This window comes from Phyllobates terribilis, unplaced genomic scaffold, assembly GCF_046119375.1.
Source record: "Phyllobates terribilis strain yellow unplaced genomic scaffold, ASM4611937v1 Scaffold_19__1_contigs__length_20705806, whole genome shotgun sequence".
Taxonomy (NCBI): domain Eukaryota; kingdom Metazoa; phylum Chordata; class Amphibia; order Anura; family Dendrobatidae; genus Phyllobates; species Phyllobates terribilis.
This window is the reverse complement of record NW_027362779.1, coordinates 9,523,526-9,547,564: the sequence shown is the minus strand read 5'-3', so window position 1 is coordinate 9,547,564 and position 24,039 is coordinate 9,523,526.

Below are 24,039 nucleotides of genomic sequence, written 5' to 3'. Positions count from 1 at the left end.
GGAACTAGCATTCACCGCCACCTGTTGTAGAATTACAATTACCTCTGAAAGACAATTTTCAATTACATTAGTACCCACAGTTATTTTAGGGTGACTTTCACGACGGTCAATGTCCACAATAATTACTCCCTGTGCCGGCTGTTCAACTTTACCAATTTTAATGGTCATCTCCTTGAACCCCATCTGCGGCACGGGTAAGCCATTACTGGCGATGATGCTCAAGTTACTGTCTGGATACCGTGTGATATCTGTCACTCTGTCTCTGTATACTGGAGGTAGGGAGCCTAAGCTGACCCTAAGCTGGGGCCCTGACTAATCCCTCAACCTGGAGGTACTGTTAAAGGTACAGAGGTCCAGGCCGCCAGCGTAACCCCTACCTCCTGAGGATCCCTGCACCTAAGTAATCTAGTCCTGAGAAGGACCCCGATCACAACAAAAGAGGACAAGTAATAATATGCCCACACACAGTACTTAGACGAACGAGACAGTACAAGGGAAAAACCAAAACCACCTTGCATACAAAAACTACACAACTACAACAGAGGGAACTCCAATGGGAAAGGAGATAAATGATAAAGCGAGGAAGGGAAAAAACACTCCAAATACACTTATCTCAGAAACTCCAAATACAACGATCCGCTCTGTAAGTCTGTGTGAAATGCTTTCACCGACACTTCCCAAACAGACCAGCAGGCATATGAAGGAGTCTCATTACAGCAACATTGATTGCAGCTGGGCGAGGCTGGACCTCGTCTAGCACAGAGAGAGAGAGAATTAACTCCCTCACTGCCGAAAACACCAAGCACCAAAAAGTCAGCTGCGAGAAGTCAGGCTGTGTAATCGTGACGATCTTCGTGGCGACACACCCGTGACAGTACCCCCCCTTCTACGAGGGGCCTCCGGACCCTCAGGGCCAGGTTTATCCGGGTGAGTCATGTGGAAGGCCCGAACTAATCGGTCTGCGTTAATATCCGACGCAGGAACCCACATCCTCTCCTCAGGACCATACCCTTTCCAATGAACCAGGTACTGAAGGGACCGGCGATTAAAACGTGAATCGATGACCCTTGATACCTGGAACTCCAAGTTACCATTGACCACCACTGGAGGGGGAGGTAAAGGTGACGGTACCACCGGCGCCACATACCTCTTAAGCAACGATCTGTGGAACACGTTGTGAATTTTAAACGTAGGGGGGAGGTCAAGACGGAATGCCACCGGATTAATAATAGAACTGATTCTGTACGGCCCGATGAACCTGGGACCCAGTTTCCAGGAGGGAACCTTAAGTTTAATATTCCTGGTAGACAACCATACCCGATCGTTCACACTTAGGTCCGGACCAGACACTCTCCTCCTATCAGCCATACGTTTGTATCGGTTCCCCATAGTATTCAGATTCTTCAGCACCCCTCTCCATACTGAAGCGAGTGATGAGGAAAATCGTTCCTCCTCAGGAACCCCCGAAGAGCCCCCCCTACTGAAAGTACAAAACTGGGGGTGAAAACCATATGCCCCAAAAAACGGGGACTTACCAGTGGACTCGCTCCGCCTATTATTAAGAGCAAACTCTGCCAGAGGTAAGAAAGAAGCCCAGTCCTCCTGGTTCTCTGACACAAAACACCGGAGATATGTCTCCAAGCTCTGGTTCATACGTTCCGTCTGACCATTGGTCTGAGGGTGAAAAGCCGATGAAAATGACAAATGCATCCCCCGCCGTGCACAAAACGCCTTCCAGAACTTGGACACAAACTGAGACCCCCGATCAGACACCACATTGGAGGGTACCCCGTGAAGCCTCACAATCTCCCCAATGAACACCTGCGCAAGAGTTTTAGCATTAGGGAGAGCCGGAAGAGCGATAAAATGTGCCATCTTGCTGAACCTGTCCACTACAACGAGTATGACCGTTTTACCCGAAGACGGAGGGAGGTCCGTAATAAAGTCCATAGACAGATGAGTCCAAGGACGCTCCGGGATCTTCAAAGGTAAGAGGGCCCCAGACGGACGGGTATGTGAGGTCTTAGAGCGCGCACAAACCCCACAGGACGCGACAAAAGTTACCACCTCCTTATGTAAGTTAGGCCACCAAAACCGACGCGAGAGGAGATCCACAGTTGCTTTACTCCCCGGGTGTCCTGCCAAAACTGAGTTATGGTGTGCCTCGATCACCTTTTGTCGCAACTGATCTGGAACAAACAGTCTCCCTGGAGGTCCAACAGGGGCATCCCCCTGAGCCTCCAATACCTCCTCCTCCAGCTCAGAGCATACTGCCGAAACCACCACCCCCTCCTGAAGGATAGGAATCGGGTCGTCCGTATTCCCGGCCCCAGGGAAACTACGAGATAAGGCATCCGCCTTTACATTTTTTGACCCAGGACGATATGTAACGACAAAATTAAACCTGGTAAAAAACAATGACCACCTAGCTTGTCTGGGATTCAGACGTTTCGCGGACTCCAGATATAGCAGGTTCTTGTGATCGGTGATGACGGTGACCGGATGGACTGCCCCCTCCAAAAAATGGCGCCACTCCTCAAAGGCTAACTTAATGGCCAAGAGTTCCCTATTGCCGACATCGTAATTCCTCTCAGCGGACGACAATTTTTTAGAGAAAAAGGCGCACGGATGCCACTTACCAGGGGACGAACCTTGTGACAATACTGCTCCCACCCCTACCTCGGAAGCGTCTACCTCTACAATGAATGGCTGTGACGCATCAGGTTGAATGAGTATGGGTGCCGAGGCAAAACATTTTTTCAAGGAGGAGAATGCTTGACAAGCCTTGTCAGACCACCTAGAAAAATCCGTCCCCTTTTTAGTCATGTCTGTGAGAGGCTTAACCATGGACGAGAAATTACGAATGAACTTCCGGTAATAATTAGCAAACCCCAGGAAACGTTGTAGTGCCTTAAGATTCTCTGGCCGATCCCACTCAAGAACTGCCCGCACTTTCCCAGGGTCCATACGAAAACCGGACGCTGAAACCAGGAAGCCTAAAAACTGGAGTTCCTGTACGGCGAACACACACTTTTCCCATTTGGCATACAGTTTATTATCCCGCAAGATCTGTAACACCTGCCTAACGTGCTCCTGATGAGACACCAGATCCGGCGAGTAAATTAAGATATCATCCAGATATATGACAACAAACTGTCCCACCAGGCGGCGAAAAATGTCATTAACAAAGTGTTGGAACACCGCCGGGGCATTAGTCAGACCGAATGGCATGACAAGGTTCTCATAATGCCCCTCTGGAGTGTTAAACGCCGTCTTCCACTCATCCCCCTCCTTCATCCTAATCAGATTGTACGCCCCCCTGAGATCCAACTTAGAGAACCATTTGGCGCCCACGATCTGATTAAAGAGATCGGGAATAAGTGGGAGTGGATACGGATCTCGGACCGTAATCCGATTAAGTTCACGGAAATCCAGGCAAGGGCGTAGGCCTCCATCTTTCTTCTTAACAAAGAAGAACCCCGCAGCCACCGGTGAAGATGAAGGTCTAATATGCCCCTTAGCCAGACTTTCTGAAATATAATCCTTCATGGCCTGCCTCTCAGGACCAGAAAGGTTATACAACCTAGCTTTAGGTAACTTGGCCTCAGGGAGCAGTTTTACAGAACAGTCATACTCGCGATGAGGAGGTAGTTCCTGACACCCTTTCTCCGAGAATACATCCTCAAAGTCCGCCAGAAATGGAGGTAAGACCCAAGGAGTAACCGCACCGATGACCGTGTTCATGCAGTTTATATTACAGAATTTACTCCATTGGCTTATCTCTCTGGTTTGCCAATTAATAACCGGGTTATGCTTAGTTAACCAAGGAAGGCCCAACACTATAGGAGCGGGAAGACCCTCCAACACGTAGCAAGACAACAGTTCTTTATGTATCGCCCCCACTTGAAGTTTTACGTCATGCACAGCTTGCAAAAAACTTCCCTGACCGAGAGGCCTGGCATCGATCGAGAATATGGGGATGGGTTTAGCCAACTCACTCAATCGCATACCTTGAACCCGGGCAAACCGAGCATCAACCAGATTAGCCCCGGCCCCACTATCCAGAAGAACAGATATCCTCTCAGTTCTCGTACCCACCACCACCTCCGCCGGTACGAGAAACTGAGACGAACCTAGGGACGAAATACCTATTCCCAGATTGCCGTCCACCACACAACCTGGGATCAACAGTTTTCCGACGACTCTTCACTCTGCAAGGGACGGGATGGACACCCCCCAATAAAATGTCCCTTTCTCCCGCAGAAGAAACACCTTCCTGTCTTATGGCACACCACCGGTCCCCTCCCCCGAAAAGATGTCCCTCCTAATTGCATAGGCTCCTCTGGACTGACCAGGGGAACCACCATATGAGGGGACCTTGTAGGAGGTGGAGTCATCACAGGGGGTCGAGTTATCCCGCACCTCTCCCGAAGCCGTCTGTCAACGCGAATAGCCAGGGCCATAGCGGCTTCCAGTGACGCGGGAGAGTCATACTGTGCCAACACATCCTGTAATTTGTCGGATAAACCTTGACAAAACTGGCTCCTAAGAGCCGGGTCATTCCACTGGGTGTCCGTGGCCCACCTACGGAACTCCGAACAGAATTCCTCCGCCGGACGATCTCCCTGCTGGATCCTACGTAACTTAGACTCAGCAAGGGAGATCCGATCTGGGTCATCATATACGAGTCCCAGAGCAGCGAAAAACCTATCCACTGACTGGAGAGCCGGGGAGCCCGGGGGAAGAGAGAACGCCCAAGATTGTGGGTCCCCTTGTAGGAGCGAGATGACAATTCCCACCCTTTGTTCTTCACTCTCCGATGACCGAGGCCGCAGCCGAAAGTACAATTTGCATGCCTCCCGGAAAACAAAAAACTTGTCCCGCCCCCCAGTGAACCTGTCAGGGAGAGCTACTTTAGGTTCTGGTCCGGCTTGCTCCAGAGGATGCAAAACCTTGGACCTAACGTCCGCCAGCTCCATGGACAAACTCTGCAACTGCCGAGCTAGACCGGCTACTGGATCCATGGTAGCTGGAGAAAAACTAAGTGGGTCGGTGAAAATGTCACGCTGTCTCTGTATACTGGAGGTAGGGAGCCTAAGCTGACCCTAAGCTGGGGCCCTGACTAATCCCTCAACCTTGTCTCACCACCAGACAGTTCGACCTGCTGCCGTCTCATCAGCGCTTTTATCTCCTTGTTGAGGACTCTCTGTTGGCTGGAACTAGCATTCACCGCCACCTGTTGTAGAATTACAATTACCTCTGAAAGACAATTTTCAATTACATTAGTACCCACAGTTATTTTAGGGTGACTTTCACGACGGTCAATGTCCACAATAATTACTCCCTGTGCCGGCTGTTCAACTTTACCAATTTTAATGGTCATCTCCTTGAACCCCATCTGCGGCACGGGTAAGACATTACTGGCGATGATGCTCAAGTTACTGTCTGGATACCGTGTGATATCTGTCACGCTGTCTCTGTATACTGGAGGTAGGGAGCCTAAGCTGACCCTAAGCTGGGGCCCTGACTAATCCCTCAACCTGGAGGTACTGTTAAAGGTACAGAGGTCCAGGCCGCCAGCGTAACCTCTACCTCCTGAGGATCCCTGCACCTAAGTAATCTAGTCCTGAGAAGGACCCCGATCACAACAAAAGAGGACAAGTAATAATATGCCCACACACAGTACTTAGACGAACGAGACAGTACAAGGGAAAAACCAAAACCACCTTGCATACAAAAACTACACAACTACAACAGAGGGAACTCCAACGGGAAAGGAGATAAATGATAAAGCGAGGAAGGGAAAAAACACTCCAAATACACTTATCTCAGAAACTCCAAATACAACGATCCGCTCTGTAAGTCTGTGTGAAATGCTTTCACCGACACTTCCCAAACAGACCAGCAGGCATATGAAGGAGTCTCATTACAGCAACATTGATTGCAGCTGGGTGAGGCTGGACCTCGTCTAGCACAGAGAGGGAGAGAATTAACTCCCTCACTGCCGAAAACACCAAGCACCAAAAAGTCAGCTGCGAGAAGTCAGGCTGTGTAATCGTGACGATCTTCGTGGCGACACACCCGTGACAATATCAGCATCAGTCCAATACTGCTTAAAAAGTACATAAGGGATAGTGGTTACTTGCGACCCAGTATCCAGCAAGGCGCTCATGGGGATACCGTCCAGCACCACGGGTAAAACCGGGCGCCCCCCAACGTACTTATCACGCCAATTATAAGGGCCTGGTGATCTTATGCCTGGGGGTTGGCCCTCTGCCCCAGGTTGGACCCGTTTAAATTACAGTACCTGGAAGTGTGTCCAGGCTGGTTGCATCGACGGCAAATGGGCTGTCCATCCTCTGCGTAGCGGTCTGTGGGCCTCCCTCGGAACGACGGGATCCTCCTCTGTCGACGCCACGGGACATCCTCTGGACTTGAAGCCAGCTCGATGGGTCTTGACGGGTCCACTTGTAACGCCTGGACGGTCCTGGTCAACGCCGCGATGCTCCTGGTCAGCTCCTGGACTTGGTGGTGCAGGTCTTTCGACGGGGCTTGGTTCAGGGCCTGTGCATCAGCCCCCACGGGGTCCATAGAGGAGGGCGCCGCCTCCTGGTGGTAGGTGAGAGCAGGGCGCCAGGGGTTTATAGCGCCACTGGTTGCAGATTCACGGAGCACCCTTATGGCCCTGTCCTTAAATTGGGCAAAGGTCAGGTCGGGGTTCTGAAAGAACATGAGGCGCAGTTGGGCCCTGTGGGCGCTAGACAGCAGACCTTCTATGAATTGTTCTGTTAGCAGCTTATCCGTTTCCTGCACACTGCCAGGGTCAGTTTGTTGAATAGCCCTCAGGGCTTCCGGCAGATTTAGGGCATAGTCTCTGATGCTGTCCTGTGCCCGCTGCTTACATCCATAGAACCTCATTTTAATCTCAGCAGAGGTACGTGTGTCAAAGGTACCCCACAGCCGGGCCAGAATACCCTTCACAGTCCTTTTCTCCTCAGTGGGCCATGATTTTACCTCCCTTTGGGCTGCGCCAGTTAACTGCCCTGTCAGTATGCTGACCTTCTGTTCCTCTGTCAGGGGGTAAACGTGGAACAAACTGTATAGCCTTTCCTTGAAGTCAGTTAGGGCATGGGGCTCCCCTGAGTACTTGGGCAGCCAGGCCGCTCCAGGGATGTAGGGCAGGGAAAATGGCATCACCGCTGCTGCAGCTGCGTTGGTGGTAGTGGGCGCCTCCGTGTCCGACATCTTCCTCCCCCCTAGTTAAGCGTGGCCTACCTTCCGACGATCCTCTTCTGTAGGCCGCGGCTCCGCTGCTGCTGCTATGGACGAGGACCTGGCGTCGCGTCCTGATGACGTCAGCGTCACTCTCTCTCCCTTCCAGGACCTTGTGCAGCGTCGGTGCGGTGGGTGGAGCTTCGGATCTCGCGCGGTTTTGACGTCCACGCCCCTCTTCTTCCCGCGCGGCGTCCTGAAGATGGCGTCCGATGGCGGGAAACAGCTGCGGATGGCGGGAAGACGGCAGAAGACGGCGGGAAACGGTCCAAGATGGCGTCTGATGGCGGGAATCGGCTCCGGATGGCGGGAAACGACTCCGGACGGCGGGAAACTTCGCCACAGGTAAGTTACAAAAGTCTTTTTCAGGCACGCAGTACCCGGTAGTTGTGGACACGAAATCCTGCCGACTACGCCAAAGCTGACTCGCCCCCTGGGCCGTGGGGCACTCGGATCCGGGCAGTGGGGGACCGATGGGAGTAGTAGTGGCAACCAGGTTCCGTGGCTCAGGGTGGTCAGGCCAGTGGTAGTCCATTATGTGCTGATATTTATGTCCGACTACGCCACCCGTGAATTGCGGTTATTAGGAACCGCCGCTGCATGCAGACCGCTGGGGCTGATGAGGTGTGCAGCTAGGGTAGTGTGACTCCCCACGGGAAGAGTGCGGCCCCAGGGCAGTATAATGGATGTTGGGAGTGATGGTGGTGAGAGTCCCAGTACCGGTAGTGCTGGAGGCGCGAAGGAGCACACAGACAATAGGTTGCAGTCCAGGGTCTTTACTGAAACAGGTAAACTGACCCATAAACAGTCCCAGCTAGGAGGGGACCTGGATGTCTGAGAGCAACGGGGAAATTGGCCCTGGTCAGGGTGAGGGTGTAGGCCTACCGTGCTTTCTGCGCTCCTTCTGGCTATCTCCTCGTTATAGGGTAACAGCCCACGTTTCCGAGCTTTCTGTGTATTCTCGCCTGTATGGCCTGCGACGTGGGTTCCTTTCTGCTCCCAGCCTTGTACGGCTTTACTGGTCCCTTCGGTTGTGGCAGGGCCTCCAGGCTTCTTAGGCCAAGGAATATACAGTCCATTGCGGACTGGTTCTTTGCTGGAGGATGTGGAATCCTCCCAGCCTCAGACACCAAAGTCTGGTAAAGTCAGTCTCTTATCTGCCAAGACAGGCTTGCTTCGCCTCTTGTCTCTGGCTTGTGGCTCTCCTCCTGCCACACTTCCTCTTAGGTGCAGTGCAACTGTCTGTCCCTGTTCTGCTCTGGAACAAGTCTCAATGCTGAGACAGGCCATCCAGTTCTCCCTAACCCTGCCCCCAGCACCAGCTTTTATAGGGGCAGCCTGCTCCCCCTACTGGCCTGAGACAGGAGGCATTGCATGCTAATGTTCCCCTGACTAGAGAACTTCCCCCTTGCTCTCAGACACAGCTTTAATTACACTTGTGGCATCCAGGCCAGGGTGACACACAAGCAGCCCCAGAGGCAGAAGAACCCATGCCAGCAGCCCAGGAGAGTCATCCCTCTGCTGACAGTGAGCCTGCCATGCCTGCGGTAAGCCAAAGAACCTGCGGACAGCTGCCTGCCCTACCTATGAACCTAGCTAGTAGCTGTACCCTCAATGGTAGTGGGGAAAGCCAGGTTGGTCCACCACCAGACAGTGGGTTAAGGAGATCAACCAGCAGCACTAGGGGACAAACACCAGCTCGCTGGAGGATATAAGTGCGAGATCTAAACGTACCATGTATATATTTAATATGTTTTTTACCTGTAACTAATAGTGTTTTCTCCAGTTTTTCTACATATATGGACTGACAGGTTATGAACTTTGGATAACCGAACTACCTTGTAAATAGTTGCACTTGGTGCCTCTTGCGAAGACGGCCACGGAAGAAAAACCTGTCTGGCGTGGCCCCGAGTGGTCCAAAGTAGTTTGCTTCGCCTTGCAGCCACGCCCAGGGCCAACGCTTGGGGTTTGCTTTGGACATGTCCCCGCACCGGTTAAGACTTCGCCTTACTGGGTGAAACGGACACCCGGTCACAGACCACGCTGTGACCTAAAGAACTCAATATGTGGTGTTGTTTGTTGTTTTCTTCTCTGTTGTGTTTATGTTATAATTTATACCCGGTATTCGTGTTTCTTGTTAGTCCCGGAGTACTAAACTTTACTAGGGGGGAATGTGTCACCCCAGGCCTGGATGCCACAAACTTGTAAGGCTGTGTGTGAGAGCAGGAGGGAGGTTCTCTGGTCATGGACCATTAGCCTGCAGCACCTCCTGTCCCAGGCCAGTAGGGGGGGCAGGCTGCCCCTATAAAAGCTGGTACTGAGGGCAGGGTTAGGGAGACCAGGACCCACTTCTGAAGCATCCAGAAGGGTTCCCAGAAGAGAGGGACAGGTCAACGGCAGCTGAGGAGTCCAGGAGGCTAAGGAGGAACAGCATGCCAGGGACAGAGGCGACGAGAGTCGGTCCTGGCTGAGAGAGAACTACATACCGGACACTGGGATCCGAGGCTGTCAGGATTGCAAGTCCTGCAGCAGATCATCTACCTGCGAGGGATTTTAGGTCCCTTGGCCAAAGAAGCCTGGAAGCTCCGCCACACAGAGGGACCGGTACAGCACAGAGAAGCTATAGGTACCTAAGGCCCGAGTCGCAAGCCATACAGGCGTAGTACACGGCCAACTCAGGGACGTGGGCTTTCATACCACTAAAGGGGGAGATAGTCAGCAAGGGCAGAGAGAGAACGGTAGGCCTACCCACTCACCCTGACCAGTGGAGCTCGCCCGAATGCCCTCAGACACCCAGGTCCATTCCTCCCTGTACTCCTGGTGGGTCTGTGATAAGATCTGCAGTAAAAGACCCTGGACTGCATTATTGGACTCTGTGTGATTACTGCTGCGCCTGCACCATCACCCCCAGCATCCTATTACATTGCTCTGAGGCTACACTCCTCCCGTGGGGAGTTGTACTATTCCCTGCTGCACCCCCAACACCAGCCTCAGCGGTCTGCCCCGCAGCAGCGGTCCTCCCTGACCGCAATCCACAGGTGGCGTACTCGGACTTTCAAAACCTACAAATACACTGCCACAGCATTTGGTCTGACCACCCTGAGCCACGGGACCGGGTCGCCACTACTACTCCCAGCATTGCCCTGTTGTCTGGTTCCGAGAGCCCCACGGCCCAGGGGGCGAGTCACTACAAGTAAGGATAGACGATACAATAAGCTCTATCGTAATATGTAGCAGCGAGTCAGCGGAATGTATCAATTCTAATATTGAGCAGAATTGATTTCAGCCTGTTGATTTTTCCCTCCAGAACAGTGGAGGGCTCCTCGGGAAAATAAATTGGCCATCCCTGGTATAACGTAATACTAAAATCTCACAATTTATGAGAGAAAACTGTATTTTATAACGATGCTTCCGTACATAAATCAAGAGAACTTCTTTTCATCAGACGACCCCTTTATCACCTATCCAAGGTGATCGGTGGTGTCCAACAGCTTAGAGCGGCACTGATGGGCAGAATGCGGCACTTTTATCACTTTTGGAATTGGGCAGCGGTGCACATGCTCAGTCTGACCTCCATTCTTGCCCTTTGGGGCTGCAGAGCGCTCTGCTTTTTCCAACAGCTCCATTGAGAATGAATGGATCAGTGGTCGGGCATCCAACCAGACGCTCCATTTTGTAACAGGGATAGAAATACCGTAGATGAGAAGATGCACTTAACTGTTTGGCCGCAGCAAGAGTGCATCGAGTGCCTGTGCTTGGTTTGAACAGTCATTCTGTGCTGACAGAGTCCCTTTAAGGCCTCAAACCTATTAGATAATTGTCAGCCCTACATTGTTTCTGGGCAGACAGTTACACAAGATTATGTCCCATTTCATGAAGATTGGCCTTTTACACGCCTGTTTTAGTGAAGGATTAGCTGGAAAAACCTGCGGCGCTGTTAAGCCTCTCCCCAAGAAGCTCCGCAAGGCTTCAAAATTTTGCCGGTGCTGGTCAAGACTGGTGGACACATGGGAAAAGTCAAATTTTGGCAAAGTTGAACAATCTGCATTGTGTGTAATATTTTATGATACAATAAATGATTAGAAAAATGCAAGTTTTATTAATGAGAAAAAAACTGAACTTTGCAGAATTTGTTGGCGACATAGAAATATGTAAAAAATATAAAAGTGGAAAAATTTTTTTACAATTTTTGATGCTTACATTAAAAACTTGAGCAATTCCCCCAAAAATCATTAGAGCCATGAAATCAATACATATACAGATGAAACCAGAAGTTTCCATCCACTATATAAAGAGACACATCTGCATGTTTTTATCAATATCTGACATGAAATCAGAATAAATCTTTCCCGTTTTAGGACAATTAGGATTACCATCATTTTTGATATTTTCCAAATGCCAGAATAATGAGAGAGAGAGAATGTTTTAAGGCATTTTTATTACTTACTGCAAAGTCTTAACATTATTCTAATCACTAATCAGTGTGTATATTTGTTCACTACACAATAGAATCCCATAATTTCTGCCTATTCACATCTTAGTATTATGTATGATCAGGTTAGAGTGTATGGCTGCTGAGCCCTAGCATTTATGGGCGCCTCCCCCTGACCTTGGCTGTTTCTGGCTCTTAGACCCTGCTGGCACGCACTGCCGTCATGTCCGTGACTGCACTGCCGGCTTGCGGGTCAAATGCCAGAAGCCGCAGAGTCACATGTATTGTGGCGGGCACAGAATGTCTCACGCCGTATACCAGCCAGAACACATACCGGAAAGTCAGGTGACACACTTTTTCTCTCCACCTCGGTTCATGATTGGATTAGGCTCCCTATATAACATCTGGCGTTCCCCTCCCTGGCACGACCCCTGAGGAAGTGTTGATGAAACGCGCGTCGGGGTGGAGGGACGCGTGATTACCCTGCCTAGAAGCTGCCATTCTAACCAGGTATTTCTTTCTCATGATGTGTTGAGCTGTTTTGTCTATTTGTGGACAGTGCCACTATTACACTATAGTTATTCTATGGGACCGTACCCAGCCTCTTTTATGTACCCAGTCTCCCCTGATAGATATACTAACATTATTAACCGCTATATGCATTAGTTTCTTTGAGGCTGGAAACAATACGTTATCTTTTATCTAAGCACTTTGCACTTTTTTGCTGGACAGTCGACTCTATATCATCATATGCACTGCCGCTTTACATTTTATAGGCGTATCTCAAACTCATCAGTGATAGTCTAGTGACCGTTATAATAGCATATGCATTTCTTTCTTTCTATTTTTGCCACATGAGCGGTTATTCAGATTGAAATCTTTTGTAGTGCATTTGTATAGTCACATTATTTCAGTAATGGGGTAATATATGGTTATTACTCTTGCTGCGCAGATATAGGGTACAGCATTTGTTTGTCCCTCACATTTGAGGCCCCTGCTATTTTAATTATTGTTATTTTATGTTCTAATAAAATTATATTGTTAATATTATTTGAAGTGTTCATGTTTTTGTTTATCCTACCAGGGTTCTGGTTATAGCAGAATCAATTTTTGATATATATAAAGTCAAAAGTTTACATACATTTCATTAGTATTTGGTACCATCACCCTTAAACTGAATGACTTGGGTCAAACTTTTGGGATATCCTTCCACAAACTTCTCACAATAGTTGGTCGGAATTTGGACCCATTCCTCCTGGCAAAACTGGGGTAACAGATCCAGGTTTGTAGTGCCCATAAATTTTCAATAGGATTGCAATCAGAGCTTTGTGATAGCCACGCCGAAACATTGACTTTGTTATTCTTAAGCCACTTTGTTCCCATTTTGTCAATATGCTTCGGGTCATTGTCCATTTGGAATACCCATTTCCGCCCAAGCTTTAACTTCCTGGCTGATGTCTTGAGATGTTGCTTCAGTATTGCCACATAATCTTCTTTTCTCATGGTGTCATCTATTTTGTGAAGTGAACCAGTCCCTCCTACAGCAAATCAACCCCAGATCATGATGCTGCCACCCCCATGTTTCACAGTTGGGATGGTGTTCTTAGGCTTCCAAGCTTCTCCCTTTTTCCTCCAAACGTAGCGATGGTCATTATGCCAAAAAAGTTCAATTTTAGTTTCATCAGACCACAGACATGTCTCCAAAAATTAAGGTCTTTGTTCCTGTGTGCATTTGCAAACATTAATTTGGCTTTTTTATGTTTCTTTTGGAGTAATGGCTTCTTCCTGGCAGAGTGGCCTTTCAGACCATGTTGATACAGTACTCGTTTCACTGTGGTTATTGACACAATCTTACCAGCTTCCGCCATCATCTTCACAAGGTCTCTTGCTTTTGTCCTTGGGTTGATATGCACGTGTCGGACCAAAGCACGTTCATCTCTGGGACACAGAACCCGTCTCCTTCCTGAGCGATAAGATGGCAGTACATTCCCATCTTGTTTATACTTGCGTATAATTGTTTGTACAGATGAACGAGGCACCGTCAGGTATCTTGAAATTGTATCTAAGGATGAGCCAGACTTGTGCAAGTCCACAATTCTCTTCCTGATATCTTCGCTAATTTCTTTAGACTTTCCCATGATACTACAGAAAAAAAAACTATTAGAAGCTTCCAAACACATTACATCATCATATGGGCAGTCCAGAATTGTTTAAAGGCATAGTAATCTTAGTGTGTGTAAACTTTAGACTTTGCAGTAAGTAATAAAAATGACTTAAACATTCTCTCTCTCTCATTATTCTGGCATTTGGCAAATTTTAAAAATGATGGTAATCCTAATTGACCTAAAACGGGAAAGGTTTATTCTGATTTCATGTCAGATATTGAGAAATACATGCAGATGTGTCTTTTTATATAGTGTATGGAAACTTCTGGTTTCAACTGTATGTGTGTGTATGTATGTATATATGTATATATTACACATACAGTTATGGCCGAAAGTGTTCACTCCCTTGAAATTGTTTCAGAAAATGAAGTATTTCTCCCAATTATTGCTGTTACACATGTTTTGCTATACACACTTTATTTTCTTTGTGTGTATTGCAACAACACAAAAAAGCAGAAAAAAAGGCAAATTGGACATAATTTCACACACAGCCCCAAAAATGGTCTGAACAAAATTGTTGGCACCCTCAACTTTAATATTTGGTTGCTCACCCTTTGGAATAAAATAACTGCAATCAATCGCTTCCTATAACCATCAACAAGCTTCTTACACCTCTCAGCTGGAATTTTGACCACTCTTCTTTTGTAAACTGCTCCATGTCTCTCATAGTTGCTGCTACTTCATACCTCTCCAGCGCTATGTTTCCATCCATTTCTGCGGGCTTCTTGAAGTATGTTTGGGGTCATTCTCCTGGAAGAACCATGACCTAGGACGCAAACCCAGCTTTCTGACACTGGGCACTACATTGCGACCCAAAATCCGTTGGTAATATTTTTCAACAATTTTGGTTCTCAAGTACTCAGACAGTTCTCTTCTCTTTCTGTACTCCATGCTTAGTGTGGCACACACAGACACAATGCAAAGATTGAGTCAACTTCTCCACTTTTTATCTGGTTTCAGGTGTGATTTTCATATTGCCCACACCTGTTACTTGCCACAGGTTAGTTTGAATGAGCATCACATGCTTGAAACAAAGTTGTTCACCCACAATTTTGGAAAGGTGCTATCAATTTTGTCCGGCCCATTTTTGGGGTTTTGTATGAAATGATGTCCAATTTGCCTTTTTTCCTTTTGTTTGTTTTTTTCTTTTGTTCCAATACACACAAAGAATATTAAACATGTGTATAACAAAACATGTGTAATTGCAATAATTTTCTGGGAGAAATACTTCATTTTCTGGAACAATTTTAAGATTGCCAACACTTTCGGCCGTGGCCATATATAGTAGCTGAGTACAGGTGGCTGCTGGGGCCCCTGATACCATTACTATGTGGCCCTTACACCTGATATACAGTGGCGGCCAAAAGTATTGGCACCCCTGCAATTCTGTCAGATAATACTCAGTTTCTTCCTGAAAATGATTGCAATCACAAATTCTTTGGTATTATTATCTTCATTTAATTTTCTTGCAAAGAAAAAACACAAAAGAGAATGAAACAAAAATCAAATCAATGATCATTTCACACAAAACTCCAAAAATGGGCCAGACAAAAGTATTGGCACCTTCAGCCTAATACTTGGCTGCACAACCTTTAGCCAAAATAACTGCGAACAACCGCTTCCGGTAACCATCAATGAGTTTCTTACAATGCTCTGCTGGAATTGTAGACCATTCTTCTTTGGCAAACTGCTCCAGGTCCCTGATATTTGAAGGGTGCCTTCTCCAAACTGCAATTTTGAGATCTCTGCACAGATGTTCCATGGGATTCAGGTCTGGACTCATTGCTGGCCACCTTAGAAGTCTCCAGTGCTTTCTCTCAAACCATTTTATAGTGCTTTTGGAAGTGTGTTTTGGGTCATTGTCCTGCTGGAAGACCCATGACCTATGAGGGAGACCCAGCTTTCTCACACTGGGCCCTACATTATGCTGCAAACTTTGTTGGTAGTCTTCAGACTTCATAATGCCATGCATACGGTCAAGCAGTCCAGTGCCAGAGGCAGCAAAGCAACCCCAAAACATCAGGGAACTTCCGCCATGTTTGACTGTAGGGACCATGTTCTTTTCTTTGAATGCCTCTTTTTTTTCCTGTACACTCTATGTTGATGCTTTTTCCCAAAAACCTCTACTTTTGTCTCATCTGACCAGAGAACATTCTTCCAAAACGTTTTAGGCTTTCTCAGGTAAGTTTTGGCAAACTCCAGCCTGGCTTTTTTATGTCTCGGGGTAAGAAGTGGGGTCTTCCTGGGTATCCTACCATACAGTCCCTTTTCATTCAGACGCCGACGGATAGTACGGGTTGACACTGTTGTACCCTCGGACTGCAGGGCAGCTTGAACTTGTTTGGATGTTAGTCGAGGTTCTTTATCCACCATCCGCACAATCTTGCGTTGAAATCTCTTGTCAATTTTTCTTTTCCGTCCACATCTAGATAGGTTAGCCACAGTGCCATGGGCTTTAAACTTCTTGATGACACTGCGCACGGAAGACACAGGAACATTCAGGTCTTTGGGGATGGACTTGTAGCCTTGAGATTGCTCATGCTTCCTCACAATTTGGTTTCTCAAGTCCTCAGACAGCTCTTTTGTCTTCTTTCTTTTCTCCATGCTCAATGTGGTACACACAAGGACACAGGACAGAGGCTGAGTCAACTTTACTCTGTTAGAACCCTCCTGTTAGTTTTTGCTATCTTGTGTTTTACGGTCACGTGACTAGCTGCCTATATATTCCAGCTCCGCCCTTCTGGCTTTGCTGGACTTCAATGTTTTTTGCCTGTCTCTCTAGCCAGGTGCTTCGGTGCCTATCTCTGTCTAGTTTGCTTGGTCCTCTGGACCTCTAGTACTTTTTGTTCAGTTTGTATTTTTGCTCTGCAACAACTTCTGTTAGGAGGTGTCCATTTTTTGTCCCAGTCCTTAGTTCTTTTAGGGACCCCTCCCTTTATTCTATAGGTCTCTGTTCAGACTAGCCGAGGACGAAGGCGGGTCTGTTCACAAGGAACAGGCTGCCCGCTACATCGTAGGGATTCAGCTTAGTCTTACTGTAGGGACAGCTTTTCCCTTTCTTTCCTTAGTTTATGTTGCAGATCATAACATAATCCATGTTAACTGGCTGCAAGTGTGATTTAGTTATTGCCAATTGTATCCAATTTGGCTTTAGGACAATTCTTTTTGTGTTTTTTCATTGAAGACAAATTAAATGAAGATAATAAGACCAAAGAATTTGTGATTGCAATCATTTTCAGGAAGAAACTGAGTATTATCTGACAGAATTGCAGGGGTGCCAATACTTTTGGCCACCACTGTATAGGAGCTGAGTACAGGCAGCTGCCGGGGCCCCTGATACCATTACTATGTGGCCCTTACACCTGATATATAGGAGCTGAGTACAGGCGGCTGCTGGGGCCCCTGATACCATTACTATGTGGCCCTTACACCTGATATATAGGAGCTGAGTACAGGCGGCTGCTGGGCCCTTGATACCATTACTATGTGGCCCTTACCCCTGATATATAGGAGCTGAGTACAGACGGCTGCTGGGGCCCCTGATACCATTACTATGTGGCCCTTACCCCTGATATATAGGGGCTGAGTACAGGCGGCTGCTGGGGCCCCTGATTCCATTACTATGTGGCCCTTATGACGCGCCCCTGGGCCTACTTGGTGTAGCGTTGCGCACGCGGGGACTACCCGGAGCCGGGCCTGTTGGGGGTAGTAGTCTCGTGGCGGTGACCCGGTCCGTGCCCAGGGAGTCAAACTGTGTGGCAGAGTTTAGCAGTAGATGGTACGGTGTTCGACTACGCCACCCGTTGAATGCGGCTATGAGGCCGCCGCTGCAGGGCAGACCGCTGAGGCCGGTGGTACGATTGTGCAGCGTAGATGGTATAACCCCCAACGGGAGGGGTATGGCCTCAGGGCAGCCGACGTGGATGATGGGGGTAGCAGGAACCACTCAGAGACGATGCGGTGTAGTTCAGGGTCTTTACTGGTGATAAAGATAGACCCTCCCGGAGTACTGGCTAGCGATCGGGGCCTGGTCAGTCTTTGAGCAGATGGGATTTCCCCTGGCCAGGCGGAGTTGTAGGCCTCCCCAACTAATTGTACTCTTCTGGCTACCTTGCTAGAGGCGGGTAAAAGTAGCCCACGTCCCTGAGTGTACCGTGTGGTGCTCACCCGTATGGCCGGTGACTCGGGGCCTTCTAGTGGCTTCCGCTCCACGACGGCGGTGCTGGTCCCACGCGTGTGACCGTGCCTTCGGGTTTCTTGGCCAGAGGACCTGAAATCCCCTGCCGGTCGGTTTCTGCTGCTGGGTAAGGATTAGTCCCCACAGCCTCGGACTCCGGGTCCGGTGGTAACTCTTCAATCATGGCGAGCTCTTCAGCTGCCAGCCCCTGATTCCTTGTAGCACTGCTCCCACTGAGCTCCTGATCTTTCTTTCCTATAGCTGCTCCTCTTCTTAACTAACTAACCCTGCCTCAGCCCCAGTTTTATATAGGGGAAGTTCTTCCCCTCCCAGGACTGGGCAGGAGGTGTGGCATGCACAGGATTCCTGACCAAGAGACCTCCCACCTGCTCTCAGACATAATATTGCTATTACTGTGGAAATCAGACCCCTGGGGTGCCACACTTACACCTGATAAATAAGGGCTGAGTACAGGCGGCTGCTGGGCCCTTGATACCATTACTATGTGGCCCTTACAACTGATATATAGGAGCTGAGTACAGGCGGCTGCTGGGGCCCCTGATACCATTACTATGTGGCCCTTACCCCTGATATATAAGGGCTGAGTACAGGCGGCTGCTGGGGCCCCTGACACCATTACTATGTGGCCCTTACACCTGATATAAAAGGGCTGAGCACAGGCGGCTGCTGGGGGCCCTGATACCAGTACTATGTGGCCCTTACACCTGATATATAAGGGCTGAGTACAGGCGGCTGCTGGGGCGCCTGATACCATTGCTATGTGGCCCTTACACCTGATATATAAGGGCTGAGTACAGGCGGCTGCTGGGGCCCCTGATACCATTGCTATGTGGCCCTTACACCTGATATATAAGGGCTGAGTACAGGCGGCTGCTGGGGCCCCTGATACCATTGCTATGTGGCCCTTACACCTGATATATAAGGGCTGAGTACAGGCGGCTGCTGGGGCCCCTGATACCATTACTGTGTGGCCCTTACACCTGATATATAAGGGCTGAGTACAGGCGGCTGCTGGGGCCCCTGATACCATTACTATGTGGCCCTTACACCTGATATATAGTAGCTGAGTACAGGCGGCTGCTGGGGCCCCTGATACCATTACTATGTGGCCCTTACACCTGATATATAGGAGCTGAGTACAGGCGGCTGCCGGGGCCCCTGATACCATTACACTGGTGCCTTGTTATTAGGTCAATTCCATTATAAAACATTGTATCCGTCATTGTTGAGCTCTGCTGGGACTCTGTATCCCGCCTGCATTGCATAATGGGGCCCCTGAATACTCTGCACATAAGGGCCCATAGCTCTAATTATGTTGTTTGCAATAGTCGCCCTCCTGCCACCCTGTAATATCGGGTCCCTGCCTGGTGTGGCCCCTATGACTTAATGTCTCCCTGTAAGTGCAGTACACCAGTTATCAGTCTACACGGCCAGGGTCCGGGACCCCTGTTGTTTTTGTACTGACTTTGTAATATATGCTCATTATCAGGGCGCCCTCTTCTCAGTCATCCATCTAATCATCCGTCTGTCTCATCCATATTTGCCATATGGAGGTTTCCAGAAATAGGGCAGAATCTACTGGACTTCTGTGAAAGTTGACGAATCTGTTGAGCGCGGCTGAAGCCTCCTGGGAGCCGAGGTAAAATCAGTGGCCGTGGTAAAATTGTGGAGCGGTGGGGTCTGAAAAAGGAATCATGGCTATAAGGACAACGTTTGCACAAAGTGATTTCTTTCCTGCCCAACAGCCACTGTGTAAACCTGACAAAAATGCCCCCATCTATCCATCCATTCATCACTCTCATACTCTGTCTATGCAGGTATGTATCTCATCATTCTTCCTTACGGAGTTTCACATGGACCAGTCGGGGCTTTGGTCCGAACTCCCCCACAAAACTGGATTCGGTAGTGTGCACTGACGAGGTCATAGACTTAGTAGACTGCGCCTCCAGTAGGCGTACACACCTGATGCACGACAGAGGGCACATTCACTCTGTCTGGACCATTATAGTCTATGGCCACGTCAGATCATATGCCCGAATCCCGTTCAGGTAAAGGCTGCAGCAGGTGGCTGCTGCCTTCTGTGCCCCTCTCCTCCGCCACTGCCGTTCCCCCCAACACCCAGAGCCACAGTGTATGTATATATATATATATATATATATATATATATATATATATATATACACTACTCAAAAAAATAAAGGGAACACTTAAACAACAGAACATAACTCCAAGTAAATCAAACTTCTGTGACATCAAACTGTCCACTTAGGAAGCAACACTGATTGACGATCAATTTCACATGCTGCTGTGCAAATGGAATAGACAATAGATGTAAATTATTGGCAATTATCAAAACACTCTCAATAAAGGAGTGGTTCTGCAGGTTGGGACCACAGACCACATCTCAGTACCAATGCTTTCTGGCTGATGTTTTGGTCACTTTTGAATGTTGGTTGTGCTTTCACACTAGTGGTAGCTTGAGATGGACTCTACAACCCACAGAAGTTGCTCAGGTAGTGCAGCTCATCCAGGATGGCACATCAATGCGAGCTGTGGAAAGAAGGTTTGCTGTGTCTGTCAGCGTAGTGTCCAGAGGCTGGAGGCGCTACCAGGAGACAGGCCAGTACACCAGGAGACGTGGAGGGGGCCGTAGGAGGGCAACAACCCAGCAGCAGGACCGCTACCTCCGCCTTTGTGCAAGGAGGAACAGGAGGAGCACTGCCAGAGCCCTGAAAAATGACCTCCAGCTGACCACAAATGTGGATGTGTCTGCACAAACGGTTAGAAACCCACTCCATAACGGTGGTATGAGGGCCCGACGTCCACAGATGGGGGTTGTGCTCACAGCCCAACACCGTGCAGGACGCTTTGCATTTGCCACAGAACACCAGGATTGGCAAAGTCGCCACTGGCGCCCTGTGCTCTTCACAGATGAAAGCCGGTTCACACTGAGCACATGTGACAGACGTGACAGAGTCTGGAGACGCCGTGGAGAGCGATCTGCTGCATGCAACATCCTTCAGCATGACCGGTTTGGCAGTGGGTCAGTAATGGTGTGGGGTGGCATTTCTTTGGAGGGCCGCACAGCCCTCCACGTGCTCGCCAGAGGTAGCCTGACTGCCATTAGGTACCGAGATGAGATCCTCAGACCCCTTGTGAGACCATGTGCTGGTGCGGTTGGCCCTGGGTTCCTCCTAATGCAGGACAATGCCAGACCTCATGTGGCTGGAGTGTGTCAGCAGTTCCTGCAAGATGAAGGCATTGAGGTTATGGACTGGCCCGCCCGTACCCCAGACCTGAATCCGATTGAGCACATCTGGGATATCATGTCTCGCTCCATCCACCAACGTCACGTTGCACCACAGACTGTCCAGGAGTTGGCGGATGCTTTAGTCCAGGTCTGGGAGGAGATCCCACAGGAGACCATCCGCAACCTCATCAGGAGCATGCCCAGGCATTGTAGGGAGGTCATACAGGCACGTGGAGGCCACACACAATACTGAGACTCATTTTGACTTGTTTTAAGGACATTACATCAAAGTTGAATGAGCCTGTAGTGTGTTTTTCCACTTTAATTTTGGGGGTGACTCCAAATCCAGGCCTCCATTGGTTAATAAATGTGATTTCCATTGATGATTTTTGTGTGATTTTGTTTTCAGCACATTCAGCTTTGTACAGAACACAGTATTCAATGAGAATATTTCATTCATTCAGATCTAGGATGTGTTATTTCAGTGTTCCCTTTATTTTTTTGAGCAGTGTATATATAAATATACCAGGATGGGGCATATTAACAGAATTGGGGGACATTACCCCTATAACAGTGTAAGCAGCAGACCCCCTCCCCCTTAACAGGGCATAATGACCACATTTTTTGCTTACATTTTTTTTCTATTTTCCTACTCTAAAACCTAGGTACGTCTTATGGTCCGGTGCGTCTTATAGTCTGAAAAATACGGTATATGCATTCAGCATATATATACTACTAGCTATTGAACCTGTTCTACGCCCGGGTGGACAGCATTTTTATTGGTATATGGTCTCCCATGCTGGTATGTGCTGCCCCCCTCCTTGTATTTGTGCTGCCCCCATCCTGTCCCCACCATCCAATCCTGGTATGCGTGGTACCCCTCACCCCCAATCCTGGTATGCGTGGCACCCCTCACCCCCAATCCTGGTATGCGTGGCACCCCTCACCCCCAATCCTGGTATACGTGGCACCCCTCATCACTATCCTGGTATGTGTGGCACCCCTCATCCCTATCCTGGTATGTATGGTACCCCTCATCCCTATCCTGGTATGTATGGTACCCCTCATCACTATCCTGGTGTGTATGGTATCCCTCATCCTGGTATGCATGGTACCCCATCCCTCATCCCGGTATGCATGGCACTCCATCCCTCATCCCCAATCCCGGTATGCGTGGCACCCCTCATCCCCATTACTCCCCAGCTACAAGCCCGCTGTCTTGGGGTCATTTTTGATTCAGATCTTTCTTTCACTCCTCACATCAAATCACTCGCTCGTTCATGTCATCTACACCTCAAAAACATCTCAAGAATCAGGACTTTTCTCACCTTTGACTCGGCAAAAACTCTTACTGTCGCTCTTATTCATTCTCGTCTTGACTATTGCAACGCTCTACTAATCGGTCTCCCTCTTACTAAACTCTCCCCTCTCCAATCCGTCCTGAACGCAGCAGCCAGGATCATATTCCTCGCCAACCGCTACTCAGATGCCTCTTCCCTGTGCCAGTCATTGCATTGGTTGCCCATCCAATATAGAGTTCGTTTTAAACTTATCACGCTTACCCACAAAGCGCTCCATGCTTCAGTACCCCCCTACATCTCCTCCCTTGTCTCAGTCTACCACCCAACACGTGCCCTCCGTTCTGCCAATGACTTGAAACTAAAATCCTCCATAATCCGAACTTCCCACTCCCGTCTCCAAGATTTCTCGCGTGCTGCGCCAATTCTCTGGAATGCACTACCCAGGACAGTTCGATTAATTCCCAATAACCACAGTTTCAAGCGAACCCTAAAAACACATTTCTTTAGACTGGCGTATCACCTAAACACACTCTGTCCATCCCAGCTTTCCCCCATATTAAAATCTTCTTCAACTTCGGGTTCAAACCAACCATGCACATAAAAGCCTCTGTCAGGACTGCACACATACTGGCTGGCGACCAGTCCATGTATTATTATTTATCCTATTCAGTATATCAAGGCTGCATTATACAATATATGTACTTTTTACCTTTTGTGTCTCCCCCACTTCCTCATAGACTGTAAGCTCGCGAGCAGGGCCCTCACTCCGTTCGATATGAGATATGCTTATTCTGTATTGTCTGTATAAGTCCCCCTAAAATTTGTAAAGTGCTGCGGAATATGTTGGCGCTATAAAAATAAACTATTATTATTATTATTATTATCCCCAATCCCGGAATGTGTGGCACCCCTCATCCCCAATCCCGGCATGCGTGGCACCCCTCATCCCCAATCCCGGCATGCGTGGCACCCCTCATCCCCAATCCTGGCATGCGTGGCATCCCTCATCCCCAATCCCGGCATGCGTGGCACCCCTCATCCTCAATCCTTGTATGTGTGGCACCCCTCATCCCCAATCCCGGTATGCGTGGCACCCCTCATCCCCAATCCCGGTATGCATGGTCCCCTCACCCCCCAATCCTGGTATGCGTGTTACCCCTCACCACCCAATCCTGGTATGCGTGGCACCCCTCACCCCCGCAATCCTGGTATGCGTGGCACCCCTCACCCCCCAAATCCTGGTATGCGTGATACCCCTCACCGCCCAATCCTGGTATGTGTGGCACTCCTCACCCCCCAATCCTGGTATGTGTGGCACCCCTCACCGCCCAATGCTGGTATGCATGGTACCCCTCACCCCCAATCGTGGTATGTGTGTTATCCCTCACCCCCCAATCCTGGTATGCGTGGTACCCCTCACC